This window comes from Phyllostomus hastatus, unplaced genomic scaffold, assembly GCF_019186645.2.
Source record: "Phyllostomus hastatus isolate PE091 unplaced genomic scaffold, TTU_PhHast_1.1 phas_contig_118, whole genome shotgun sequence".
NCBI lineage: Eukaryota > Metazoa > Chordata > Mammalia > Chiroptera > Phyllostomidae > Phyllostomus > Phyllostomus hastatus.
The window spans coordinates 9,219,130-9,238,642 of record NW_025333543.1 but is presented as its reverse complement, the minus strand read 5'-3'; the positions used below and the strand labels follow the sequence as shown (position 1 = coordinate 9,238,642).

General features: G+C 37.0%; 1 pseudogene; it reads left to right on the top strand.

Moving 5' to 3' along the window:
• The first annotated feature begins 17,974 nt into the window (after positions 1–17,974).
• Positions 17,975–19,513, top strand: part of LOC123824301 — a 56,749-nt pseudogene continuing 55,210 nt past the window's right edge.

Below are 19,513 nucleotides of genomic sequence, written 5' to 3'. Positions count from 1 at the left end.
GATTTTAGTTTTTATCCATTGAGTATGATATCGGCTGTAGGTCTCTCATATATGGCCTTTATTATGTTGGAGAATGCTCCCTCTATTCCCACTTTGCTGAGTGTTTTTATCATAAACAGGTGTTGTACCTTATCAAATGCTTTTTCCACATCTATTGATATGATCATGTGATTTTTGTCTTTGCTTTTGTTTATGTGATGTATTATATTTACTGATTTGAGAATATTGAGCTATTCTTGCATCCCTGGAATAAATCCCACTTGGTCATGGTGTATGATCTGTTTAATGTATTGTTGGATGTGGTTTGCCAATATTTTGTTGAGAGTTTTAGCCTCTATGTTCATCAGTGATATTGGCCTGAAGTTTTCTTTCTTTCTTGTGTCTTTATCTGGTTTTGGAATTAGGATGATACTGGCTTAATAAAAAAGAATTTGGGAGCCTTCCATCATTTTGGATTTTTTGGAATAGTCTGTGAAGGATAGGGGTTAGCTCTTCCTTAAATGCTTTGTAGAATTCTCCTGTGAAACCATCTGGTCCAGGGATTTTGTGTGTTGGGAGTTTTTTGATTACTGCTTCAATTTATTTTGCTGTTATTGGTCTATTCAGGCTTTCTGCTTCTTTTTTTATTGAGTTTTGGAAGATTATATTTTTCTAGAAATTTGTCCATATCACCTGGATTTTCAAATTTCTTGGCATACTGTTCTTCATAGTAATTTTCTTACAATCCTTTGTATTTCTGTGGTATCTGTTGTAATTGCTCCTCTTTCATTTCTGATTATGTTTATTTGGGTTCTTTCTCTTTTTTTCTTGATGAGCCTGCTTAAAGGCTTGTTAATTTTGTTTATCTTTTCAAAGAACCAGGTCCTGGATTCATTGATCCTTAGAATTGTGGTTTTAGTCTCTATGTCATTTAATTCTGCTCTGATCTTGGTTATTTCCTTCCTTCTACTTGCTCTGGGCTGTCTTTGTTGTTTTTCCTTGAGTTCTTGTAGATGAAGGGTTAGGTTGTTTGTCTGGAATGTTTCTAACTTTTATAGGTGGGCCTGTATCGCTATGAACTTCCCTCTCAGGGCTGCCTTGGCTGTTTCTCATAAGTTTTGTGTTGTTGTGAGTTCATTTTCATTTGTTTCCAGAAACTTTTTGATTTCTTCCTTTATTTCTTTCTTGACTCATTCATTATTTAATAGCATGCTATTCGATCTCCATGATTTTGAGTGTTTTGGGTTTTTTTCCCTTGGGGTTGGTTTCTAGTTTCAGTTCTTTGTGGTCACAGAAAATGCTTGGTATAATTTCAATTTTCTTGAATTTGTGAGGCTTGCTTTGTGTTCTATCATGTGGTCTGTCTTTGAAAATGATCCATGTGTGTTTGAAAAGAATGTGCATTTTGCTTCTTTGGGATGAAAGGGCTTTATATATATCAGTTAAGTCCATATCCTCTAGAGCATTGTCCAATGCTACACTGTCTTTGTTGACATTTTATTTGGAATATCTGTCCATTTTTGACAGTGGGGTATTAAACTCCCTAGTATAATTGTGTTGCTGTCCATATCTTTCTTGAAGTCCCCTAAGATTTTTTTTTATGTATTTGGGTGCTCCTATGTTGAGTGCATATATATTTACAATGTTTAAGTCTTCTTGGTGGACTCTTCCTTTGAGTATTATGAAGTGACCTTCTGGGTCTCTTTTTATGGCTCTTTTTTGAAGTCTATTGTGTCTGATATGAGTATTGCTACACTGGCTTTTTTTCCCCTTTCCATTTGCTTGGAAAATTTGTTTCCCGCCCTTTACTTTTAGTCTGTTTATATCTTTTGTCCTGAGGTGGGTCTCTTGTAGGCAACATATATGTGGGTCATGCTTTCTTATCCATTCGGCTATTCTTTTCGTTGGAGCACTTAACCCATTTATATTTAAGGTTATTACTGATAGGTACTTATTCATTGCCATTTTCATACCTGTATTCCTTTCTCTCTCTTTTCCTTCTTTTCCTTAAAGCAGGCCCTTTAGCATCTCTTGCAGAGCTGGTTTGGTGGAGGCCTATTCTTTTAGACTTCTTTTGTCTGGGAAGCTTCTTATTTGGCCTTCTATCTTGATTGAGAGCCTTGATGGGTAAAGTAGCCTTGGTTGCAGACCTCTGGCTCTCATTACTTGGAATATTTCTTGCCATTCTCTTCTGGCTTGGAGTGTTTCCATTGAGAAGTCAGCTGCTAACCTTATTTGGGGCTCCCTTGATTGTTACTTCCTGTTTCTCCCTTGCTGTTTTTAAGAGTCTCTCTTTGTCTTAGTATTTTGCCATTTTAATTATGATATGTCTTGAAGTGACCCTCTTTGGGTTCCTCTTGATTGGAACTCTTTGTGTTCCCTGGATTTGTGTGACTTTTTCTCTCATCAAATTAGGGAAGTTTTCCATCATTTTTCAAATAGGTTTTCTATCCCTTGCTGTTCTTCTTCTCCTTCTGGTATCCCTATTATACACATATTATTACACTTCATATTGTCTTGCATTTCTCTTAATCTCTCTTCATTGTTTTTGAGCCTCTTTTCCTTTTCTTAGTCCTTCTGGGTGATTTATTCTACTTTGTCCTCTAGCTTGCTGATCTGATCTTCTGCTTCATTGATCCTGCTTTTCATTCCTTCTACTGTGTTCTTTAGTTCAGAAATTGTATTCATTTCCTCTTGGCCCTTGTTGATAGTTTTTATTTCCTTTTTTGTGTTGATATAGTTTGTAGTGAGCTCATTGTAGCTTTCCTGTAGTTTCTGGTAGCTCATTGTGAGCTCATTGAGCTTCCTGACAATCATTGTTTTGAACTCAATATCTGATAATTGAGTTACTTCTATTTCATTTAGCATTCTTTCTGAGGCTTCCTCCTTTCCTTTTACTTCGGGATTTTTTTTTTGTCTTCTCATTGTTTGTGAGACTCTTCTTGTTAGCCTCAGCTTCTTAAATTGATTTGTTCTAGCTCCCTGGGTTTGTGGTGTCAACTTCTTTAGTAGAATAGCAGTGAGTTTCAGTGGTGAAGTTTCCTTGATCTCCTTAGCCCACTGGTCTTGGGCTGTCATTTAAGTTGGCTCTGTGTTTGTCTTTGGGTTTTGATGGTTGTTGGGTCTTTCTTTGGTGGCTCCTTCCCACCAGCTGGTTAAATGAGGGTCACTCTGTCCACCACCTTTTGTATTTTCTTGTGATGGTGAGGGTAGTTTGTGTTGAATCTGGTTCTTCTGTGTGTATAAGGTTTTGAGGATTCTCTCTTGCTCTTGTTCAGTTGTTTGTACTTGGATCTGTCTCTACTGTTTAGTTGTATTTCCAGATATGTCCTAGATTGAGGTTTGTGTGTTTTCCACTCCCTGCATCACCTTCTTCTGTTGTTATCTGTTAGTGGTTCCTTTGTTGTTGGGTTTCCTCTTCCAGTGGGTATCTTGGTGTTCACTGCTTCCACCTACTCTTTTTTTGTGATCAGTTGGAGGGGAAGGCAAAATGGTTCAAGACAGCAAGAGAGTATTGTATTATATTTACAGTAACAGCCAGAAGAGAAGGGATAGGAGATCCTTTGGCTATGTATAGTGTTAACCATGATCTTTCACCCAGTTAGCTGATTTTTAGAAAGGATGGAAAAAAGATAAGATTCTTGTGGAAGGAAGGATTGTGATTTGGATCTAGAAAGCAGTGATATTGTGGGAGGTCAGTTTCTGAGGTAAGGTAAGAGTAAAGGATAGTATATAGGTATAGTGTGTGAGAGAATAGAGTTAACCACTACACTAATAGAGCTCAGGAGACTTTGAAGTGGGCTAAGATCTGGGGTGGGGGTGGAGGTTGTTGTGAAGTATTTACAATTTCATGGAACAGCAATTATTTACAATAATATTAGAGGAACAATCATATGACAGAATCTATGAGATCTAGATAACAAGAATAGGGAGTATAAAACCTTGAGTAGTGTGCTGATGGGACACAGGTGAGCTGAAGGACCGTAAATTAGCCATAAACTATGAAAGAGATATCAGAGGAAACCTGTCAGGTGATACAGTATAACCAGCCTAGCAAATCAGACTATACAGAAAAAAGAGGAATGCAAAAATACTATTAAAAGTAAGAAAAATGGAAAAATTATAATAATACAAATATGCAATAACTTGCAGGTTCTCTGTAATAGCAGATTGAAATTTGTCTCACTGTCACAGATGTTGTGATGCCCCTTCTTTGGGTTCAACTCTGGTCTTTTCATAGATCCAGGTTTTTGTCTCACTTGTAGGTATTTAAAGAAAATAAAAAATAAAAAAGGCAGACGAAGGAAGAAAGAAGAGATAAAACTGGAGGAAAGAAAGGAGGAAGGAATAGAACAAGATAGCAGGAAGGAGAGGAAAAATAAATTAAAAGGGAATAAAAATAATAAAAATTAAAAAATTGAGAATTGTTAAAAAATAGAATAAAATTAAAAAGTCTCTTGGTTTCAAAATGGCCAAACTGGTTTTTCTGGTCTTTCTGGCTGCGGCAGGCTGAGGGGTGATTGATATGGCTTTTCTTCCTTTCAGATCTGCACTTGTTCAGCGGTGCTGCACTGTCTGGGGAGCCACTGTGGCTCCTTGGCCCTGCACCCTGGGTATGGGAATTAGGTCTTTCCGCAGGGTTACTGTTGTGGACTGGAGTGCATCTATGTGCTCCCATGCATGCACGCACACATGTGCATGTGCCCTCAGCCAGACTTCCTCACCCTTCCCAGTTCTATGGGGGTGTGCAGGGTCCTCTACACAAGCACAACCTTCTGTGCGAATTCAGGAGGCTGAAGGAATTGCTGTAGGAGAATTCCCCAAACAGTGCCTGTCTTTTCACTACTTCCCCTTGAGAAATTCCTCCTATTCAAGCCTGCCACTCCATACCTTGGCCTGGCTTCTCTCGCAGCCCAACTGTCCAGCCAGACCGGTGACCGTGGGGGTCAGAGCCCGTTGCGAGACACAACCCTGCCGGTGTCTAGAGACTCTGAGGGTGCTCACAGCCCTTGTGTGTTTGCTAGTAACTGGGTTCTTCCCAGTGCCTCTCAGACCTCGTTTGGCTGGGGAGGAAGCAGTTGTCCTGGCTCTCTCCCAAGGACTCTGTGGCAAACCTGGCAGTGGGCACTGGGCCTGGGGCTGCAGCCCCAGTTTAAATTCTTTATAGTCTTCTCATCTCCAAGAAAAGAGTTATAAGCACCCTGAACCAGCATCCTTGGGATGGTGGATTAGGAATCTCAAGGTTATTGCTTTCTCTTCCATCAGCATCGACCTCATCTGCCTTCCCTTCCTATTCACCATTCCTTTCACATCCTCCATTCCAATCTTTTCAGCCTTAATTTCCTTTTTGGAATAGCTCTTCTTCTGTGTCATATTTCTGGTATACTTCTCATCTTTCAAACTCAGTAAAAATACTGTTAAGAAATACTCATTAACTCATTTCTCACATTTTCATAGAAAGAAATGGGACTTCCTCTCCACCTACCAGGAGGATGTATTCACCATTTCATAAGAAACATGGAGTGATACAACATTTACAAACCTACTGTCCCTTTTGGAGCTACAGTTATGTCCTGCATAGCAACATTTCTGTCAGTAACTAACTACATATGTGATGGTGGTCTCCTAAAATTATAATGGAGCTAAAAATTTCCTATCATATAGTGATGTTGTAGCCATATTGACAGTTTAGTACAATGCATAACTAGACTGTTTGTAATGAAGCTGCTGTAAACAAACCTTCTGCACTGCTAAGTCATATAAAAATATAGCACATACAATAATGTATAGTGTATAATATTTTATAATGATAACAAACAGCTATGTTTATATATCTACTATAATATACTATTATCATCATTTTAGAGTATCCACTTTCTAATTATTAAAAAAGTTTTCTGTGAAATAATATGCCAACTTATGCTAGCCACAGCCTCATACATCTTGTGTTTACTGCAGTTCTTGATTACATCATTTCTCTTGGGCTTTATTTAATATAATATTGTTTTGTGCAGTAACATGTTGTACAAACTAGTAGACTAGGAGCAATAGCCTATACCATATAGTTTACATGTATACTAGGTTATACCATCTAGGTTTATATAAGTACACTCTGTTATGTTCACACAATGATGAAATTTTTAACAACTAATTTCTCAGAACATATCCCCATCATTAAATGGCATGTAACTGTATATTATTTAGTTTTATTTAAAAAATTATTTATTTTTTTATTTATTTTTAGAGACAGGGGGAGGGAGAGAGAAAGAGAGGGAAACATCAGTGTGTGGTTGCCTCTTGCTCAACCCCTACTGGGGACTTGGCCTACAAACCAGACATGTGCCCTGACTGGGAATTGAACTGGTGACCCTTTGGTTCACAGGCCAACATGCAATCCACTGAGCCACACCAGCCAGGGTTGTATTGTTTTATTTTAGATATACCTGTCTAATAATGTGTGGCTTTCTCTTCTCTTTCTGAATCCATAAGGAAATCACATTTGGGTTAAGACATGGGGCTTATATTCAGGAGGCTAAGCTAGAAGTCCATCTTTCTATATCCCCATTCTCTGAGCTCCATGAGGGCAAGGACCCTTTATGTTGCATGGTGGTTTGGTGTCCATTTTGCAGATCCTCATCTATACTGCGTGGACGCTGCATTCGAACATGTTGGGGAAATAGGGTAGGAAGTCAGATTCTGGCTATAGTCCTAAACTCTGATCTACAATCCACTTTTAATGAATAAGTCATCAAGTTGATTTCACTCTGACTTCCTACACATCGTGTTACAGAACAAACAAGGGGGTGATGGGATGATATACTATTATTGGAAAAAAAAAAGCCCTCAGGTCCGTTATGTCCGCTGCCAGAGGAGAGACGTCTCTCAATGCCAGAGATTTGTGAAAAGGAAAGGAAATGTTTATTTAATGCTATACAAACTTAAAATAGTCACCTAATGTCTTTATCACAAATCCTAAAGTCCCTTAAAACACCCACAAACAGACACAGTCCTTCCTTCCTTCCCCCTTTGCCCAGTCCAGAGTACCATATCTCAGGAAAGGAAATAGAAGTCCATGGCTCAGGCAGTCCTCTGGTTATTCCCAGTTAGTACTCCATCTTGACTGGGAGACCTCCCTGGGTTCCTGGCACCCTCAGCTGAGCTGCCAGGATCTCTGCTAAAACCAGGTGGTGGTTCCCCCTTCTAAAGCTGCGGGGGTCCCCACTCTGGCAAAGGCATGTGGTCCTCTCTCGCAGGGCCACAGGAGTCCCCACTCAGCCAAAACTGAGTGCTCCCCCCCCCCCCCACAAAGCTGCGGGAAGGGGGAGTTCCCACTCTGCCAAAGCCACGGGGTTCTCCCTTCAATGGCTGCCGTGTCTGGGTTTAAATCCCCGCGCCAATCTTCCTCTGCAGCCCCATTTCTGACTCCTCCTACACTCGGGCACACTTGTCCTCAATCTGCTGTCTTCTCCAGCTTTTCTGGTCGCCATCATGGGTCTGGGCAGGTGTGACCCCATGTCATGGAGCCAGTCTTCTCCGAGCTCCCACGCAGGCGCTGTAACTCGGGGGACCTGCCCCCCAGTCACATCTTGGAGGGAGGTCCCTTTCCATCCCCCTGGCCTAGAGCATGGCCATAGCTATTTAGCATATCTAAGTGACCAGCCAAAGGCTATAGGTATGTTAAATGACCATGCCATGGATTAGCTGCAAAGCTGCCCTGCATGTTCTTTCTCTGTGTACACCCCTTCCCCAAACTCACACCTGTTGGGGAAGGGGTGGAGACATCTTAAAATTTCCTGGACACCTTGAGTTCTGGACCCCATTTCAAATGCCTATTTGGGGTCCCCCCCTCTTGGCTGCACCCTGTAACAATGGGTGTACTACTTAGCAAGCATTTGATACAAATTTATTGGACTAATAAATCAATGGTGTTGACCCTTCCAATGCTTCAGAGCAGTTTATAGAAAATAATTTTAGAGGAAGATTTCTCATATTCCAACCTAAATTTTCTCAAAGTCATAGTGATCCATTAATCACACTAACCTCACAGAATTAAATAAACAAATTATGTTTTAATGCCTTTTGCTTCCTTTCCTAACCATGGACCCAGTAAGTAATCCCTTCTGTAATCAAAGGATCCTAGCCACTTGATAAACTATCTCAAAGTTTCTTTTCTTTAGTAGAACTTTTCTGCTTCTGGGTTTGCTAATTTCTTTCTTTTTTTTAAGACTTTATTTATTTATTTTTAGAGAGGGAAGGGAGGGAGATAAAGAGAGAGAGAGAGACATCAGTGTGCGGTTGCTGGGGGTAATGGCCTGCAACCCAGGAATGTACCCTGGCTGGGAATCGAACCTGGGACACTTTGGTTCCCAGCCTGCGCTCAATCCACTGAGCTACGCCAGCCAGGGCTGGTTTGCTAATTTCTTTAAATGCTATGGTTAAGTATATATTAGTAACTTACCTATAACTCCAAATAAATCACCCGCTTATACCATAAGACAATTACTTTCAGTAAGATATTGGGATTGCCAAATACATACATATATATATATATATATATAAACAATATATAAAATAAAAGCACAAGATATCCTAGCATTTAAAAATAAATGTGCATTAAAAATAAAGCAAAAGATTATTTGACTATATATATGCATATATATAAATATATGTATATAATTTGTTTATCCTGGAGGATAGAATATTATAAATACAACAATTATGCATTTTTGCTTTTCTACATACATTCCTTTTCCTAAATAATAAACACGAAACATTTTATGGTCATTACTCCAGGACTATACTTGTGAAGTTTCCTTCCTTTACGTATTCTAAATTTGAAGTTGAGCTGTAAACCATGATACAACTTTGTGGGGGGGCTCCACCCACAGGGCCCCCTCCCCTCCCCAGCTGCCACAGATGAGAATAAGTCTACCAAGACATAATCTGCTTGGGGAGGAAAGGTGGCCAGTCTCTCACAGGAGAAGGACTAAGAGCCTTTTCCTCAAAGGCTTTTATTGGGTTCATTTACACAGGAGTTCAGGTAAAGCTCATTACTCATTGCCTGGAAGTAGGGATCAAACAATTAATAACAAGGAACTCTGAGGGCCTATTTTGAGTCTAGGTCAGATAGCTAAAGAGCTGTAAAAAACTTTAAGGAACAAACTTACTTCTTCTGTGGACCCTTATCATTTAGTTGAGAGCATTCTAAACAAAGCAGGTTTCACAGGATTTTACATATTCTTACTTAGGCCTGGTCACCTGAGGAACCTGCCCTTTCCAGCCAGCACAGGGCAGCACCACCCTCTGTCATTGTTTCAGGTTTAGGTGGAGCAAGGGAAGTAAGGCAGCCAAAAGTTTAGGAGATTTTCTCACAGACAATGAGGACTCAGGCTATGTCAAAGCTGAGGGGCGAGGGTCCATCACCCCCTTTTGCTGTAGCCCCCCAAAGTCCTTCCTTGGGGGCCTCCCACGTGATCATGTCTGTCTTAGATTATTCCCCCCTTGGGGAATCTTACCTATCATTGGCTAACCAACCAAGCATTGGGGGCCAGTTATGGATAAAGTAGCAGAAGCACTGCTTCTGCCAGGGAGATAAGCTTGTCTCCTTGGTGGTTTATGGTTCCAAGGTCATTCCCTCAGCCTTAGCCTTGGAGGGGGTTACAGCTTCTGATACCAGGCAGGGCGGTTCCCAACACAACTTCATTATTTTGACCCAATCCAGATAACATTCCAATTACATGAATCACTTTGGCAGTGTTTTGATTGTTATGTTTTTTCAATCACATTCCCTATCTATAGCACTTTATTTGCCCAAACCAATCTTTCCAGCTTTCACTTTTTAACAATAGCTGTTTGCTCTTCTCAAAAAATCATGTCATAATAACAATGCACTAAATTCTTAACCTAGCTGATAGATGCATATAAAGAGCTCTTGGAACTGAAACAATCCCACTGTGGAATATAAGTATTTAAAAAAATAGCTTAAAATAAGTGAAAATATCTCCTTGTTAGTTCTTTCTTTTTCAGAAAGTGATGTTTCCTATTAAATTTATAGTGGAAGCATCATTTTGTGAGTGGATTAGCTGGAAGGTAATCTCCATTTTCACCAATACTTAACTATGATGAACAACTTTAGACAACACAAATAAGCTTCTTTATAAAAATAATGAGCAAAATAAGTTTTTATGCACTTTTCACAAAGTATGGATATTAATTTCTATTCTTAGCAACAATAATAATTATTATAGGAATTTTATTTTAGTACCTGCTTCTTTAAGCACACGTACTGGGTGTGTTACCTGCTCTAATTCTCATAATAACATTGTGAAAAAGAAATTATTCTTCTTGACTTACAAATAAGAAAATTCGGTAGAGAAAAAGTAATTTTCCATTATTTACAGTCAATAAGTGGAACAATTACAGATTAAATATTGTGTTTTAACTGCTCTTTTCCTAAACAGTATCCATAACTCTTTTTGTTTTCATTTTTTTCTAAACCATTCTGGTATTAGCCCTTAGTTGTTTCCTGTTTTGAAATGCAATAAAAATCCCCACATTAGGAGAAATGAGGGACTCTATCATCAAAAGAGTACTTCAGGAAAAATTATTTTACTTAACTTTGGATCTAGTGAACTTGGTATCAAATGTCCTCTCTTACCACTAAATACTCTCAGGTGTATCCCAATTCTTAGTTTGTAAAATACAACTTCTAAAATAGTAGCCCTAACACACTCAGCAGAATTTTCAAATTGAACAGAAGTAAAACCCATCTCTAGCAGAGATACTTCAGCAGATATTCTGGATGTATTTCATGAAGACTTTCTGTAGATCCATAAGTTATACTTTGTAGGTGGCCATCAACTTTGTTGCTTGATAATCTTGGTCCTGAAGCTTTACTTTTCTAAAAAAAATAAAGGGTTTCTGGAGAGTAAAAAGAACAATATTCTGGTTAGTGAGAAATGAGAGAAACCATGCAAAAGGGGAAAATTTGGACAACTGTAATAGCATAATCAATAGAATAAAAAAGGAGAGAGAGAAAAATAAAAGAAAAAGAATTTTACTCACAGGACTAGTGCATAAGTCAGGTAAATATGTTTCAAATGTTGTTTTAGATTCCATACATGAGTGACATCTGAACCTGGAAGTTGGTTGCATAATTTTTTTAAATGCAACATACAAACTTTATTTAACAAAAGTTACAGGTAAAGTCAAACATGCACTTATATTAAGAGAATAAGTAACCAGAAGAAATTTTATCTTAAACACCTTACAGTAACCTGCTTGCAGTTGCATTTAACTGAGCTCTGTTGCTGTGAGTAATACAGCTCTTGCACATGTGTATAATATATAAAAGTATTGAATTAATAAGTTGTATACCTTAAACTTATACAATGTTATATATCAATTATGTCACAATAAAAATAAAATTAATTAACTCATTAGTTTTTAAAGGTGTTTCAAAGTAAGGATTTATATGTGCAGAGACAACAGAGGAATCCATTTACTGGACACAAAGCCCAATGTCACACTGAAATATCAAAGAGATGAGCTTTGGAGTTACAGGTTCAGGCTTCTTAAACAATTCTTGATTTGTGACAAGTTGGCTCCATGGTCTTTGGACAAACAGATAGGAATTTTAAAACGCTAGTTGAAAACTCAAAGTGGAAAGGGGTAAGGCCAGAAAGCAGACAGCTGAGTAGAAAAGCATATAAGAAGCAGTCCAAGTTGGTATAAGTTCTTGATACTGTAGGAAATAGTTCGTCTATAGGTATAGCCTCCCTCTCCACTTTGTCTTTCCTCTCTTCAAGTTTCTTAACCTCACAGTTTTGTTGTTACTATTCAAGGAGTTAGGAAAATTGAGCTCTTTTGATAAACCTTTGTCTTCTACTTTTTTTCTCTTTGGATGATATAGAACAAACAAAAAACACTGTTCAAGGTTGTATTTCTAAGTGTGTGTCTCTGTGTATGTGTGTGTATGTGTAGATATGTCAAGCAGAAATGAAATGGATTTGTTATAACCTAAAGTTGGCTCTGTATGAAAAGAACTTTTCATTTCAATAAATTAAAATTATAAGGTAAATATCTGAAATATCTCTTCTTCATCATAGTTATGTTCATATCATCATATATAACAATGGTTATCAATCTTACTTGATCATTAGAACTACTTGGAAAGATTTTTAAAAATCCCAATGCCCAGGCTATACCCTAGATTAGTTACAGAATCATGGGACCCAGGCAACAGTATTTTTAAAGCTCCCAGGTGACTCTTATTATACAAAGTCAATGAGAACAATAATCATTATATCATTATCACACTATTTTCTTTGATGTTTAATTATGTAAGGCATCAATGTAAATGACACAAAATAATTGTTTTTAATTATGAGTGCTTTGCAGCTCTTCCTAATCTAGAATTTTAGCATTTGTTTTCCCTTTTGTTCAATAATAAACATATTCAATAAATATGAACTATAGGCTAAGGTACTGTGCGAGATAGTAAACATATGGTTTACTATTGTTAGTTAATTTTCAAGACTTGTGAATTAAGACGTATGTTTTAAATTTCCTACTTATATTCTTGATGCTCTGTAAAACTAACCACTACCACCAACAAAAGCTCTTCTGCCCAATACATTAAATAAATTTGTACCTCCTGATAAAAATCTTGGGAAGAGAAAGCATGATGTATCCTTGCTCATTGCAGCAATAGTCATTAGTTTTGAGAAAACAATTAGTCCAGAAAAAGACTAATAAAAACTTTAGTCATTTACTTGCTAACTAGATATAGTTCAATATCCTTCAAAATATATATATAAGTGGTCATTTAGAAATGCAAAATAGTTATTTCAGATAAATGCATTAGACTGATATATTAAAGAGATGTATAGAACACAAATTAGGAAAAATGTTAGAAATTAGAGTAAACAGTGTTTTTTAATTTTAATGAAATTGTTTTAATTGATTAAAAATTTTTCCCATTATGTTTCCTGATCAAACATCATTAGCATATAATAAACGTATCATGTGGCATACATCTGTGTCAAAATTACTGTGAGCTTTGGGGCTTTCTCGCTGGGACTAATATATAGTTGAGCTAATTAGTCTTCTATTGTTCTTTTAACAGCAAGGCCAATGAGATATTCTTATTTAGAATGACAACATAATAATTCTTTATCTAGTGGTTACATTTCATAGCAGGTAGTTTTTGACCATGCCATTTTTAAATCAAGTGTCTTTTAACATAGTTAATTTGTAGGTAATTATAGGACTATATATGCACATTGTACATTATGAATGGTAGAGCATTAATGAACAAATTATAACAAGTCTTTCATTTCTTTATTGAGGATTAAAACACAAAAAATATCTGTAACAATTTTGGTGATCATGGCTGATGCCCTTTTGATTGTTGCAATTTTAAAGATAACTTTAGTCAGCTGGAAAGCATATGTTAAAAGGGAATAGCTCAAGTGAAACAAATTCATCTTGCTTTTGTCTCCAAGTGAACTGCACTGTGAAAGGACACAAAATGTGTAAGATTTACCTGAGAGAATTTCCGTATTAGTTAAGGTGTATCTGTTGAATACCCCAAAACCTCTTTCTATTACCAGAATTTTTTTTTTAATTGGAAAACCCTGTTTTGTGTGTGTGTGTGTGTGTGTGTGTGTGTGTTAACAAGTGATACAAGCCATTTGATTTTTTTTTAAAATGGTTCTATGTAGGCATATACATTTTTCAGAGTTGTTCTGGTAGATTCCCTAAAAGCTGAAGCTAGAAGGCAAATATTGCTACACAAAGAAATGTATAATTACTCAGTTATATGAAGTGAAGTGCAGCTGAAACATATTTTTAAAGAAAAACTGAAATTTAAGAAATAAAGTTATTATTTTATCTTATTTATTAAAAGTCTTTGTTACAGAATGAGAATGGTTTATTGCTTTATTTTTGCATTGCTTTTCAAGGAAGCTATTCTAATAAGATTTGATGACCCTTCTTTCATCTTTTCCCTTAGATTGAAAAATTCTGTTATGTACATAGTGGAGATAGGTCACTGCTTTGAATTTGTTGAGAAAAGTTTTCATACAATTGAGAGATCAAAATATCTGTACATAATACCACCTTTCAGTAAAGGTCACATTTTACAATCCTATTTTGAAAAAAATATGTACAAAATAACTTCTTCATATATTCTGTTTTTACACAGTAGAATGTGATATATTATTTAGGTAGAAAACACATCTTTGGTAAACGTTGCTTTTATTTATAATGAAAAATAATGTAGTCCATGTATTTGAGAGAGACATTTATACATATAAGTAATATACTACTTAATATATTAATATTAATAGTATTACTTAATTTGATGAGTATTAAAATTTGGGAAAATTCATTTGACTATTTTGAATTTTTTAAATTAAAAAAACTACAATAAAGTGCTTCTCTGTGTTTTAAGTAGGTAATGATGCTATGATTCTGGAGCTTTTAATATTTAATACTCTTTTCCAGCACCTGACAGATAAATTTAGTATACTTTTCTCAATTATCTTTTCTTTCATTATTTATTTTCCTCTTCCTCTTGGCCATGATTTTTTCTCTGCTCTTCTTCCATCCTTTACATCCTATCCTTTATTCTCCTCCCAACTATAAAAAAACAAAGCAGGGCTAAAACTGACAAGGGAAAGTTTATTTTATTTCATATTTTTCCACATAAGGCATAATTTTCCTAAGAAACTGCAGTAGCTCAACTACTGATATGTTATTTATGGAAAATCCTGGGTTCATTTATATACTTTGGAAAAGAATACATGAATCTAGGTTTCTTTTGCTCTACTGGAATATTGAACAAAGAAATGTATGCATTTTAAGGATTACAAATACATGCTTCAAATGATTGTACTATGACCAGAGTATAAACTTAAATTTCAAAGTTCACTACCAGCTCAGAAGCATTGTCCTATTCTGTCTTGGTAGATCAGTATCACCGCCTTTTCTTGTGCAAGATGGCATAAAATTATGGGAGGAAATGATATAATTATTTTTCTTGACATATTCCTCCAAATTGTAGTAACTTATTACCATTATATGTTTAAAAAACATTTTATAGAGGACTTATTTTAGTTTGTTCAACTAGTTCTTTGAGTTATATATCATGATTTGTATAATTAGAGGTTGTACATTACTATAAAAATTTCTAAATCATTTTTTAAGAAAGCTGTTAGAACCACAAAATGTTAGTTTATCTTAATAACTTGTATTAGCTTTCTGCCTTTTAATAAATCAGAAAATTATTTTGAAAGTAAATATAAGCAGAATATGTGACACGTCATATAGTAGACATTTAAGTGAAGAATGAATTCTTTTTAATTTTGAACAAAGAATTAAGTGATGTCAGCTAATAGAGTTCACTTTTTATTAAAAATAAATCAGCCATAATAATTTTTACAAACTGACATACTGATAAATATAAAACATGTGTTAAAGTAGACAGATAAAAATTACTTTTCTTTGAAGAGTTCATGTAAGTTTCAAAAGTTACTCTCACATTTAGCCATTAGCTTTTGATATTAACTTCCCACTAAACTTCAACTAAAAACTTTCACTAAAAACTGAGTTGCCAAAAAAGCAGTATCAATATTAAAATAAAGCCTGATTTGTACCCTAATACCAGAATTTACAAGTTTGTTATTAATTATAAGACACATGTATTATATAAAGCACATTCATCATCCTAGTTTGCTCTTACCCCTCTCACTTTTTTAGTGCACGTTGATTCTACCTGGTGAAGCTAACAAGTCACTGGCCACTTCTATGTAACAAGTTGACCAGACCTTTGGTTTCCCCTGTCATTCCTGGACCTGAATGAAATACAAACTTTAGGATCTGACATCCTGAATAGCTGCCAAGGATCCAGGTGGTGCAACCTGGAAGTGTGGGAGAATTAACTTTCGCATAAGTAAATTATTCCAGTGGGAAGCAAGAAACAGAAAAAAAGCATGTAAATAATTTCCACCTTCTCCCTCCATCACCTGAGGTGCTATGAGGATATTTGTTCATGTAGCAATCTTGAGATCTTCAACATGCCCAGCAGAGGTATCTGCTGAATAGTCATTGCTGTGAAGCAGTAGTCGGTGTGGTAATGTTTGACTTTGCATCTTTAATTACCTCACCTTTTTTATGCCTTTCTCTTATTGTCCTTGGTTCATACAGCCTAAATAATCCTTGTCTTCGCCTCTGATTTCTAGAGAATCTGCAATGAAACACATATAAAAAGAAATATGCAATCACACATTCTTAATCTGATACTTTTTTGATTTAAGTGACAAGTGTACTATTTCTTTTTTTTAAGATTTTTATTTATTTTTACTTTTAGGGAGAGAAGGGAGGGAGGGGGAGAGAGAGAGAGAGAGGGGGAGAGAGAGAGAGAGAGGGAGAAACATCAATGTGCGGTTGCTGGGGGTTATGGCCTGCAACCCAGGAATGTATCCTGGCTGGGAATCGAACCTGGGACACTTTGGTTCCCAGCCTGCGCTCAATCCACTGAGCTATGCCAGCCAGGGCTTAATCTGATACTTTTACCTTCATACTATGAATTAATTTTCTTTTTTTCATGAGTGAAAGATATATCTACATCAAGATTTAAATATTCAGGAAATAAATTAACTGGGTGATTGCACAAGTGTTCTATTTACATGTGGGTCAGTGAGAATTAGTTTATGATTATATATTTTATTGAAGAAGAAAGAGAAAGAGAACAAATCAATGAAAACACCTGAACTGGAGTGGAATAGGGAGGAGGGTGAGAAGTACTGACAGTAGTTCACTGGATTAAAAGTGGAATAATTACCATAAGTAAAACTTAAAAGATGGAAGAGCAAACATGAATAACTCTGATAAAAAATTCTGGCTTTAAATTCTAAGGGTTGTTTTTGTTGCCGTTCAGTTACAGTTGCCCCTATTCCTCCCACCCCAAGACAACAGGGAGGTGAGAAGTGTTGACTATGGAAGGGATGGGGGAAATTCTAATTTTCATGTACACTTTATGTTCAGAATGACAGATACCAGGATGTAGAAATACTAAAATATTTTATCTTAGAAGACAAACTCCCACATGACCCATATTGTTCCATAGACAGACCCTTCCTCAGAGGTCTAGGTCTCATCTTTGGTGGAACCCTTTCCCAAACAAATGGAGCACTAGCAGCAGTTAGTAATACCATCTCCTCAGAGGTTTTGGTCCTAGCTCTACATGTTCAAATAGTTCACAGGTGTCTTCTTAGTCTTTCAGTTTAGGGTTATGTGCTCTTTCCTGTCATTACTAACTCACACTCCCTCAGTGTTCTTGTCCTCCAGTGTCACTAATTGTTTTTCCTGTATTACATTCTTTCAGTTAAAACAACTTGTATGATTTCTATGTTCTTGACTGGACTCTGACTAATATAGTATTTGGTATAATTTTAGAATTGGATTAGTTTGTTGTACCATTAATATTGAATTCAGTGATGAGCTCCTTGCCAATTCAATATGGATATACAGTGGCATCAAAATTAATTAAATTATCTCGTATTACTAATGGTAATAGAATCTTGCTGAGGAACTATCTTTAGGAACTAAGTGGCTGCTTTTATGGAAATAATAGTAATCTATAAGATGAAGGAGTTGAGGATCTTTTGGTTATATTGGAGAACTTACAGAAAAACAAAACTCTAGAGTTTTAAATTTTCAGTTCCAGCCAAGGTCAGACAGCCAGAGAACTTCTGTATGGCCCTAAAAGAAACTTTATTCATTATAGTTACATGATTCCCATAATTGAAAATCAGATTAAGATTTGACTTCTGGCCAAGATGGAGGCATAGGTGAACATACTGTGCTTCCTTGAACAACCAAAATTAAGGACAACAAAAATTTAGAAACAAAAAACAACCAGAACAGATAGAAAATTGAACTTCATGGAAGTACTGACAATCATTCATCTAGACTGGTGAGAGGGGAGGAGATGGCGGCCAGCGGAGAGGGGTCGCTGCAGGAAAACACACAAGCTAGAAGACTCCTGGTGGCAGACCCCAGGCACGGGCATGAGGAGGTAATGAGCAGACCCAGTGAGGTGAGCAAGGCAGCTGGCTGTCCTCAGTCACACATTGGCATTCAGATAAACCTGGTGGAAATGGGCAGCGAGACAGACAGCACAACCCAGGACCCCAGTGTCTGGAAATAAAGCCTAAAAGCACTGATTGAAAACACTTGTGGAGGTTGAGGTCCATGGAGAGACTGCCAGACACAGGAGAGTTCGTTGGAGAGACCCACAGGGTCCTAGAACATACACAAGTCCACGCACCTGGGAACCAGCACCAGAGGGGCTCAATTTGCTTGTGGGAAGTGGCAGAGGGGACTGAAATCTGACAGAGAGAGGAGCTAGCACCATTGTTCCCACTCAGAACCTGCCCCCACATACAGCATCATAACCTAGCAACTGGGTTGCCCCTCCTGGGTGAACACCTAAGGCTCTGCGCCTCAAACATAACAGGCACAACACACACACACACACACACACACACACACACACGCCCAAACAGAAGAACAGATCAAAGCTCCACAGCAAATACAACTAAGCGACCAAGAGATAGCCAACCTATCAGATGCACAGTTCAAAGCACTGGTGATCAGGATGCTCACAGAATTGGTTGAATTTGGTCACAAATTAGATGAAAAACTGAAGGCTATGCTAAGTCAAATGAAGGAAAATGAAGAGGTAACCGATAGTGATGGGAAGAAAGCTGGGTCTCACATCAATGGAGTGGACCAGAAGGAAGAAAAAAAACATCCAATCAGAAAAGAATGAAGAAATAAGAATTCAAAAAAATGAGGAGAGGCTTAGGAACCTCCAGGACATCATTAAATGTTCCAACATCTGAATCATAGGGGTGCCAGAAGGACAAGAGGAAGAGCAACAAGTGGAAAAATTATTTGAACAAATAATAAAGGAGGAATTCCCCAGTCTGGCAAAGGAAATAGACTTCCAGGAAGTCCAGAAAGCTCAGAGAGTCCCAAAGGAGCTGGACCCAAGGAGGAACACACCAAGGCACATCTTAATTACAGTAGCCAAGATTAAAATGAAGGTGAGAATTCTAGAAGCAGCAAGAGATAAGGGTACAGTCACCTACAAAGGATTTCCCATCAGACTGTCAGCTGGTTTCTCAAAAGAGACGTTATAGGCAAGAAGGGGATAGAAAGAAGTATTCCAAGTCATGAAAGGCAAGGACCTCCATCCAAGATTGTTCTATCCAGAAAAGCTTTCATTTACAATGCAAGGGCAGATAAAATGCTTCTCAGATAAGGTCAAGTTAAAGGAGTTCATCATCACCAAGCCCTTAGTATATGAAATGTTAAAGGGACTTATCTAAGAAAATGAAGATAAAAAATATGTATAGTAAAAAGACAGCAAACTCACAGTTATTGACAACCACACCTAAAACAAAAGCAAACTAAGGAAACAACTAGAACAGAAACAGAACCACAGAAATGGAGAACACTTGGA